Source organism: Argentina silus (assembly GCF_951799395.1).
Source record: "Argentina silus genome assembly, chromosome: 9".
Lineage (NCBI taxonomy): Eukaryota > Metazoa > Chordata > Actinopteri > Argentiniformes > Argentinidae > Argentina > Argentina silus.
The window spans coordinates 15,196,901-15,206,900 of NC_139663.1; the positions used below are offsets into that span (position 1 = coordinate 15,196,901).

General features: G+C 48.4%; 1 protein-coding gene across 1 annotated transcript in view; it reads left to right on the forward strand.

The window, feature by feature from the left end:
- tanc2a (tetratricopeptide repeat, ankyrin repeat and coiled-coil containing 2a) overlaps nucleotides 1–10,000 on the forward strand; it is a 105,921-nt gene that overhangs the window by 25,898 nt on the left and 70,023 nt on the right. The window contains 1 exon segment of the mRNA XM_083676528.1: nucleotides 2,563–2,746. The gene's annotated coding sequence lies outside the window, so the exon portion shown is untranslated.

The following is a 10,000-nucleotide window of genomic DNA, read 5'->3' on the forward strand; positions in this document are numbered from 1 at the left end:
TGCATACATTTCAGTATATAGCCTATGGCGATACATTGTGATAATACATATACAGACAATACATACATGTACTCAGCCTACTATGTTGTGTGTACCACCTTGGTAGTCAAACCTTTATTGATTCTTTACCTTTATTGAACTCAGGGAATAAATCTCAGAAAAAACTAAAAAACGGATTGTGATGCTAGGGCTGGATTATCGATACAGTATCGTGAAAAATAATATTGCGAAAGTCTGCCGTATCGATTTCAATGCACAGGCCTACTACTTTACCAGCTGTCAGGTCCCTTCGCTGATAAACCAGAGGCTGAATCTCAATGGTCTAAGATAATCTAAAATTGATCTTGTCTCCTTTCCTTGTCTCCTTTCCTTGTCTCCTTCTCTTCATCTGCTCTGATATTAGCAATCTTGACAGATGAAAGCACCATGTTGCTCTCACCTATCCTGTTATACAGTAGGTTTTCAGATCAGTCAGTATCAAGGAGAGGATACAAGGCGAGGAGAGAAGGAGAGGAGACAAGGGGAGGAAGGCACAACAGTCGTTGTTACACTATTGAGATGCACCCTCAGGAAGACAGACACTTACACTATTGAGACTTACCCTCTCCTCTTCCTAGCTGTGGTTATCCCTAGTGAGAAACAGAGCCAGAGGATGAGTTAAATAGCATAGTCTCTCCCTGATGTGTGTGTGTGTGTGTGTGTGTGTGTGTGTGTGTGTGTGTGGTTTGCTAGGCTTCCCCCCCTTAGCTATAGACAAATAGTCTAGCTGGAAAACCACTCCAGTTCCCTGGTGGATTTAGGGTATAAGAGAGGATTGAATGATATTTGTCTGTGTGTGTGTGTGTGTGTGTGTGTGTCTGAACGAATCTCTCTCCTCCACCAGCAGTCAGCACTGTCACAAGCTGTAAGATGTAAAGAACTAAGCCTCTCTCTCTCTCTCTCTCTCTCCCCCGTCTCTCTATCTCCACCCCTCTCTCTGTCTCTTTCTCCACACACTCTCTCTCTCTCACCCCTCCTTTGCTCTATCTCTATCTCTCTCTCTCTACCTTTCCCTGCCAGCCTTATATCCAACTGTCAGAGCCCAGCCTCGTCTGTTCTAATGTGACTCGTACCTGAGTACCAAACCTGCCAGTGTTAGTACAAGCCACCGAGGAACACATTCGCCTAGCTTCCCTCCACACGTTCCTGTGTGCTATAGGCCTTTATTTGCCTTGGAGAAAAAAGAGATATTATTATATGTAGCCTTTCTAGTGTAGCCATTATATTAGCCTAGCTTCTCTGTATCCAGTCTAGTGTTACACTATAAGCTTGTTGTGTAGGAGATTGGGGCCCTTGATGATTCCTGAGGCGGACATCATGAAATCAGAGAGGATGTTGCAACATTCTTACAGTTGAGTAGGTTCAGGTGTCGTTTACTGGCGTCCCTCCCCTGGTTACGCTCTCCTCCCCCTGGTTACGGTCTACTGCGTTGCTCCTCCGCTCCTCACCTGTCAGCGCGGGTGTTTTGGCTGGAGCCTTGACGTATCTGTGTCATGCTGCATGGCTGTGCGGAGCTCATGTGTCACATGTACACAATAGAGGCTAGCTAGCTAGTGCGGGCGTGTTTCACTGAGGAGAAACCTGAGGTGAGGTGATAGAGTGTGTGTGTGTGTGTACGTACGTCTTCCTCTCCTGAGGAACGTCTGACCACTCTCCAACACCGCGAGGGGGTCAAGGTGCGGTTTTAAAAAAAAAAAGAAAAAGAAAAAAGGAAGACATGAAAAACAAAGAGAGAGAAGAAAGGAGAGAGAAAAGAACGAAGGATGTCCAGGGACGGGGCCAGGAGGAGGTAGAAAAACGAGTCTGACAGATGGCCCGCGCTCAGAGTTTTTCTTTTCTTTATGTGATGTTGTTCATGGCTCGGCCTTGGCAGGGGCCTGGCCCCCCCCTCCCCCTCCCCCCCCCCCGCTCCCATTCCCCCGCTCCCCCTCTCCTCCCCCCTCCCAGGAGACGGGCAGTGAGAGGCCCATATCCGTCTCCTTAGCCTGACTTCTGTGATCCTGTGTTGCTGTGCCCTCCATTAACATGGAGCTAATGTGTTAATTAAAGCCTCTCCAACCCCACATGCAGGCTGCCAAACCTGGCTTCTCCACCGCTGGCTCAGCACATTCCCATTCAAACTGAGACCTCCTTATGCTGTTACAGGGTTATACAAAGGTTACATGAATGAATGTTGCGTGATGATGAGTCTTCTGGAATGACGGTTGGGTGATGATGTAGGCCTAGAGTGTTCTATGTTCTCACACAGCCTACAAGATGTACTGTTCTGCTGCTCTTTTTTGTGCATTTGTAAATTTGTTATTGCTATTTTGTTAATATTTTGCTATTTTGTAAGTTTCTTGTCAATATTTGCTATTTGTTTTTTATGTCCATGCACCAACCTCACCAAGTCAGTTTCATGTGTGTGCAAATATACTTGGCCAAATGAAAGAATTCTGATTCTGATTCTGATATGTCTCCTGATGTTTGGACTGTGTGTGTGTGTGTGTGTGTGTGTGTGTGTGTGTGTGTGTGTGTCTCCAGGAGCCAGCAGGGGCCGGCCTATGGGAGCTGGGAGCAGCAGGGCGTGGGCCCAGCAGAGTGAGTGTCGAGGCCTGAGTCTGTAGCCTGGTCGCTGCCTGAACGCCCCACCCCAACCCCCTCCACCCCCCTACCCCCCCACACTGACAGGACTGTCTCTCTGCGAGGCCTTGGTCTCCCACTCATGGTAAGTCCCTCAGCCACACCTCCCTACTACACTACATACTGTACTACGCTACTACTACAACACGACTACACTACTACTACTACTACTACTACTACTACTACTACAACACTACTACTACACTACTACTACACTACTACTACACTACTACACTACTACTACAACACTACTACTACACTACTACTACTACTACTACAACACTACTACAACACGACTACTACACAGCTACTACACTACTACTACTACACTACTACTACAACACGACTACTACACAGCTACTACACTACTACTACACAACTACAACACGACTACTACACTACTACTACAACACTACTACTACACTACTACTACCACTACTACTACACTACTACTACAACACTACTACTGCACAACTACAACACTACTACACTACACTACTACACTACTACTACACTACACTACTACACTACTGCAACAGTACTACACTACTACTATACTACTACTACAACACTACTACTATGACACTACTACTACTACAACTGTACTACACTACTACTACAACACTACTACTATATTACTACTGCAACCCTACTACTACTACACTACTATTACTACACTACTACTACAACTGTACTACACTACTACTACAACACTACTGCTATATTACTACTGCAACCCTACTACTACTACACTACTATTACTACACTACTACTACAACTCTGCTTCTACAACTCTACTACAACACTACTACTACAACACTACTACACTACCACCCACCCACTCGCTCTCATTCCCATGTGATGTTTTTATGTGCTATGTTTTACACGCTTCTGTGGTGAAACACAGAGACAAGCTAGCCACATTACAATGACAGTGTCAGCTCTGTCTCAAAGCACAAGGAGAATGTTCTCAATATCGGAATATCTCCAAAGTCATTCTGTAGTGTGTGCGAAATGTCATGTGCTGTTGTTACAAGACACAGGGAAAAGAGCTAAGACATCGCGAGGGACAGTACCAGCTCTGTCACCGAGTACAGAGAGAGTGCATACTCCATCTAAACGGATAGACTGACAGTGTAGTCAAAGTGGCACATAAAGGCCTGTTGTATTGTCACAAAAGTGATCCTCTCTGATCCGAAAGGCTTCTAGGTCTGAAAGGGCTCAGCGTGGTTTCTACAAGAAGTCGAGTTCATCACTGGAGACGGTGAATATCTAGTCAGAGTTGGTCTAACCGACTGTTCGTAGGCCGTAGCTATCGTTGTAGTTGTGTAGCTGGCCACGAAAGTGATGTTATCAAACCCACAGGCTCAGTCAGACAGGGATTATTGGTCTCCAATGAACCACCATGTCAGCAGGGTAGGGCCCCGGGGAGGCAGGTGGAGGTAGAAATCGGAGGACGGCACACACATGTTCCATACAATTCCTCATTCCGTTCCAGGAATCACAATGAGCCTGTACCCTGATTTCTGCCTCCGCCAGCCCCCCCTGGCCTGGCCCCATTATACAACTGAGCTCTATGGCGTATATAGATTTACATTCCCTCTCTGTTCCAAATAGCTCTCTCTACTCTACGCCAAGTCCAACCAGCCAATGGTAATGGTTCCCTAGGGGCGAACTTGGCCAATGCTAACGTTTCCCAAGGCAGGAGCTTGGCCAATGGTAACATTTCCCTAGGGGTGAACTTGGCCAATGCTAACGTTTCCCAAGGCAGGAGCTTGGCCAATGGTAACATTTCCCTAGTGGCAAAGGCTTGGCCAATGGTAACGTTTCCCTAGGCAGGAGCTTGGCCAATGGTGACTTTTCCCTCGGCAGGAGCTTGGCCAATGGTAACGTTTCCCTAGGCAGGGGCTTGGCAGTGGAAGTACATGCTATGGTCATTCCTTACACAGTTGTATCTTCTCCAAGAAAACCAGCTCACTGAACTGAACTGCACTGTAATGTACTGAAGACAAATAAAACCTGAGAGTATCTGGTCTGGCCTTTTGGAAGCACTAAAGCTGAATTCGTAAAACATCTGGTATATAGACCAGGGGAGGCTGGTGGTGGTAGAAATCGGAGGACGGGCTCACCTGTTTTTTGATACCATTCCATGCATTACAATGAACCCGTCCGATTTCTACCTCCAGCAGCCTCCCCTGAGACTTATACTAGAACACAGATAACACTTGGGAAAGTATTATGGACTGTACTGTATCCAACCAAACGATTTCCATGTGGAAGCCAGTCAGAGACACGGGATCCACCTTCTGTTCGCTGTTCTACAGCCACAGCTTGGGTCTGGTAGATCTAAGCGTGTCTAATCTAGATCAAGTTAAGAGGATCTTCCACCAGCAGCGACACACACACACACACACACACACACACACACACACACACACACACACACACACACACACACACACATACCATCCTCATTACCTCTAATAAAGACACAAGTCAGACACACACAAAGACCAGTCTGTTTACAGCTCAGTAGCCCCCTTCCTCTCTCTCTCTCTCTCTCTCTCTATCGTTCTGTCTCTTTCTTGCTCTGTCTGTCTCTCCCTCTCCCACACCCCCTCTCCCCCTCTCTCTCTCTCTATCGTTCTGTCTCTTTCTTGCTCTGTCTGTCTCTCCCTCTCCCACACCCTCTCTCCCCCCTCTCCCCCTCTCTCTCTCTTTCCTCTCTTTCTCTCTCCCCTTTCTCTCCCCCCTCTCTCTCCCCCGTCTCGTTCTCCTTTGACAGAGCTGAGCTGACGTCACCACGTCCGTCCGCTCGAGGCTCATCTAATTATCCAGTGGCCGTCCAGCCGTGAAATTGGCGCTTGGCTGTGAAATGGAGCCACTATGGCTAGAGGAGGGGAGGGGGAGGAAGAGGGGAGGGGGAGGAGGAGAGGAGACCTCTACATTAGACAGTCGCTACGTCGCTTTAGAACGGGTGAGGATGAGAGTAAAAGGAGAAGAGGAAGGAGGAGAGGAGACCTCTGCGTTAGACAGTCACTAGGTCCCCTCGCTTTAGAACAGGAAGAGGAAGAGGAGGAGGAGGAGGAGAGGCGGAGGGACAGCCATGTTAACTAACATAGCCAAGCCACAGCGGCGGAGGCGGGAGGCGGGGGGAGGCGGATGGACAGGGGTGGGAGGCAGGCGGGAGGCGGGTGGAAGCGGGAGGACCACATAGGGATTAGCAGGGATTATTACCTTTGAATGAGGTAATAATCCCATGAAGGACAGACAATTGACCTCCTCCATTGTTGCTGTTGTCAAGTGGAACAGGTACGGCATGGTTGGTTAACACGTGAAGACAGGAAGTATGACAGGAAGTAGAGTGAGGGTGGGGTATTAGAATGAGGGTGGATGGGGCAGTGTGTGTGTGTGTGGGGGGGGGGGGTAGTAGAATGAGGTTGAATGGGGCAGTGTTAAGGTGGGGTACTAGAATGAGGGTGGATGGGGCAGTGTTAAGGTGGGGTAGTAGAATAGGGCAGTGTCAGAGAGTCTGTATATAGCTTAATTACCATGGTGTCCTATTTTCAGGAACCAATTCATTCAACAGGGAGGGTTCTGAATGGTTTCCATTTTTTATAGTTTTTTAATTGGTTATTTATTAATGTCATACCTCAGATGGCCAGAGGCACTACTGAGACCAGCTTATGGAGAGGGTAATTACAGCTGTGTGTGTGTGTACTGTGTGTGTACTGTGTGTGTACTGTGTGTGTACTGTGTGTGTACTGTGTGTGTGTGTGTGTCTCAGTGAGTGGTTTTATTGAAACGTCAGATGAACAGACAGGCTGGTGCCTCGCTAATTGTTTTACCATTTCTGTGGATTCCTGAAATTAGGACCTAAACATCCGTCTTGACTTGTTGTTGGCTTCAGCTGAGGGGACACGGGACCTCTCACTCTCTCTCTCTCTCTCTCTCTCTCTCTCTCTCTCTCTCTCTATTGGAGATGTTGTTACTCAGAGGAGAGGAGAGGAGGAGAGGAGGAGGAGGGAAGAAGAGAGAGATGAGAGAGATGAAAGTATTATTGGTAGTTTGTGTGAATGTTAACTGCCTTATCTCGTCGTGGCTCTGATGTCTTTCATATTGTCCTCTCCAGTGCTGTTTCACCAACTATGGTGGATGCCTAAGCCCAGCCCAGCCCGGTACAGTTCAGCTCAGCTTGGTTCTGTTGTGTGAATGAGGGTAAAGTGATGGATCCCCTGAGTCTAGTTTCAAGGATAATTTAGCTCCACAGGTTCTGTTTCCCCAAAACGATCCAACTCTTTAAAAACAACATTCCTTATTTGATGAGATCGTTGTTGCGTGACTCATACTATTAACCTCGTCAGCGTTGTCAAGCTTTCTCCTAATGATGTGTTTATAAAAAAAAATAAGCGTAATAAAAAAGGTCATTAATCTATTTAGCATTGAGCTAATGTTTAATACTCACCCGACGTTCAGAGCCCAGCCTGAAGTGTGGTGTTAGAATGTGAGGCTTGGTGTTAGAATGTGAGGTGTTAGAATGTGAGGTGTTAGAATGTGAGGCTTGGTGTTAGAATGTGAGGCGAGGTGTTAGAATGTGAGGTGTTAGAATGTGAGGCTTGGTGTTAGAATGTGAGGTGTTAGAATGTGAGGTGTTAGAATGTGAGAACCTGAGGTGTGGTGTTAGAACCTGAGGCGTGGTGTTAGAACCTGAGGCGTGGTATTAGAACCTGAGGCGTGGTACTAGAACGTGGCGACGGCGTCTCACTTCCTGTTCCTGCGCCGTGCCGGAGGTGTCGTTGTCGTTCGCTATCTGTGATTGGTTGACGGAGGGACCGTGAGCTATTTTAAGACCCTCTGCGTCCGTTAGCTCACACCGTCTTGTGTTTTCTAATTGTCTCGACAGTGAGACACGTCTCGGCGTGCTCCCACGGGTTGTCGTACACTACACGGCTACTCACTAATTTACTCTCCTTCTGTCGCCGCTTAGCGATGCAGAGGCTGTGTTGTTGTTGTTGTTGTTGTTGTTGTTTTCTGACCGGACTGTATGCTCTCATCCCAATCCCTCACCTCTCTCTCTCTCTCTCTCTCTCTGAGATGAGGGAGGGAGAGGGAGAGAGAGAGAGAGATAGGGAGAGGGGGAGAGAGACTGTGATGTCCCCCTCGTTGTTATCTGTGCTAGCAACGCAAAGGTTGCGGGTTCGATCTCCGCTGGGAACACGTATGCACTCCCTGTACTGTAAGGCGCTTTGGATGAAAGCGTCAGCTAAATGGCGTTTACTGTTGTCATCACGCTGGACAGCAAGGCTTCTCAGCCCTCCTCCTCCAAGCAACTCTCTGGCCTGTCATTGGGGGCGCACGCTGCCACAGGCGAGTCTTGCTCAGGATTGGTCGGATGTCATGTCAATCACGGGTCCGGACAGCAACATGAGCAATCTTCATTCAAGGTTGAGCCCTTGAGTTGTGATGGGTGTATCAGAGCAACCCACACCTCTGTTCACCTGTTCGCCTCTACAGTATATGCCTCTGTCTGGCCTTCGAGGCCACAGAAATGTGATTTTCTTTTAAATATCCTTCCTTCTCTCTGTCCCTCTCTCCTCATCTCTCTCTCCCCTAATCTCTCTCCCTCCTTATCTCTCGGCAGCCTTATCATCATCATCACAGTCCTCCCCCCTCTCCCCCACAGTCCTCCCCTCTCTCCCCCACAGTTCTCTCCTCCGTGCGTGAGCCCGCAGGGGGACTGTAGCTGTTGGCAGACATTTTGTCAGACAGCTCGCACCATCATGACTGCTTGACACAGTAGCAGCCTCCCTCTCACTCTCTCTCCCTCCCTCTTTCTCTCTCTCTCTCTCTCTCTAGTTGAGATGTTGTTGCTCAGAAACAGTGAGGTTAGGAGAGGAGGTCGAGGGAAGAGATGAGACAGACACAGACAGACAGACAGACAGACAGACAGGAGAAACACACAGAGAGAGACAGACAGAGAACATAATTCCATAATTCCAGAACAGAGGGTTCTCCTAGTCAGGCCTGAGTGAGTGTCTGAAGGCAGCGTCAACAATAACAACAACAACAGAAAGAGTAAACAGTATGTGTGTAGGGAGCAGCACAGCAGATTGGTTTAGGAGGTGATGGGAGACAGTAGAAACAGGAGTGGGCGTCCACTCCACAGGGGGGCTGCTTTCATGCTGCAAGCCTGCCGCAGTTCTGGTGAGTGCGTGCGTGCGTGCGTGCGTGTGTGTGTGTGTGTGTTGCAGTTCTGTCTCTGTTGTTTCAACATGGAATGCGTTTTCCAAATGGTCTGTCAAAGTGATGGTTCAGTAAATGAGTTCGACATATGTACAAATGCCCCTGTGAATACACACACACACACACACACACACACACACACACACACACACACACCATATATAGGCCTAGCATGGCCCCTGTAGCCCCCTGCAGCCCCCCCCCCCCCCCGGTTTGTCCCCCTCCTCTCTGGTAATGTGGTCCATGACTCTCTAATGAAGAGGTGTGGTGGTGGGGATTCTACTGCCCCTGGCCTCCATAGCCTGGATGTAGTATGTTAATGTGTGTACTTCGCCTGTATGTAGTATGTTAATGTGTGTACTTCGCCTGTATGTACTATGTAGTATGTTAATGTGTGTACATTCCTATGTCATATGTAGCAGGGGAGGCTGGTGGAGGTAGAAATCAGAGGACGGGCTCATTGTAATGCATGGAACGGAATAAGGGATGGTATCGTGTGTGTGTGTGTGTGTGTGTGTGTGTGTGTGTGTGTGTGTGTCTCTCTCCCTCCCTCCCTCCCTCCCCTACTCTTTCTCCTCACTTCACCTCATCTGGTTCTGTGTCAGTGTGCCTGTCTGTGGAAGCTGAGGCCCAAGTCCCACTCCTCCCACACTGTCTGTGGACTCGCTCAACAAGGGGGGGCTGGCGGAGGTAGAAATCGGAGGACGGTATTGACATCAGTGTTAGAGTGTGTAGTAACAGAGGTATTGATGGATGATGATGGTGATGATGAGGATGATGATGGAATCTCAGTGTTCTGGTCTGTACCATTGTTAAGGCACAGCAGCACCAGTTCTCTGATTTCCCCCCCCCCTCTCCCAGCCCCTCCTCCACCTGAAAACTAAAACTCTTGCAGAGAAGCTGTACAGCAGGAAGAAGAAGAATCGAAGTCTATGAATAATTGATAGAGTAAAAAGATCTGGATCTGTCAGACGTGTCTGTATTTCTGTCTCATGGCCTCATGTTGCAGGGGATTGAATCAGCCGGGGTTGTGGTAGGAAGACAGACAGACAGGCAAGTCTTACAGACAGACAGACAGGCAGGCAGAGACAGACAG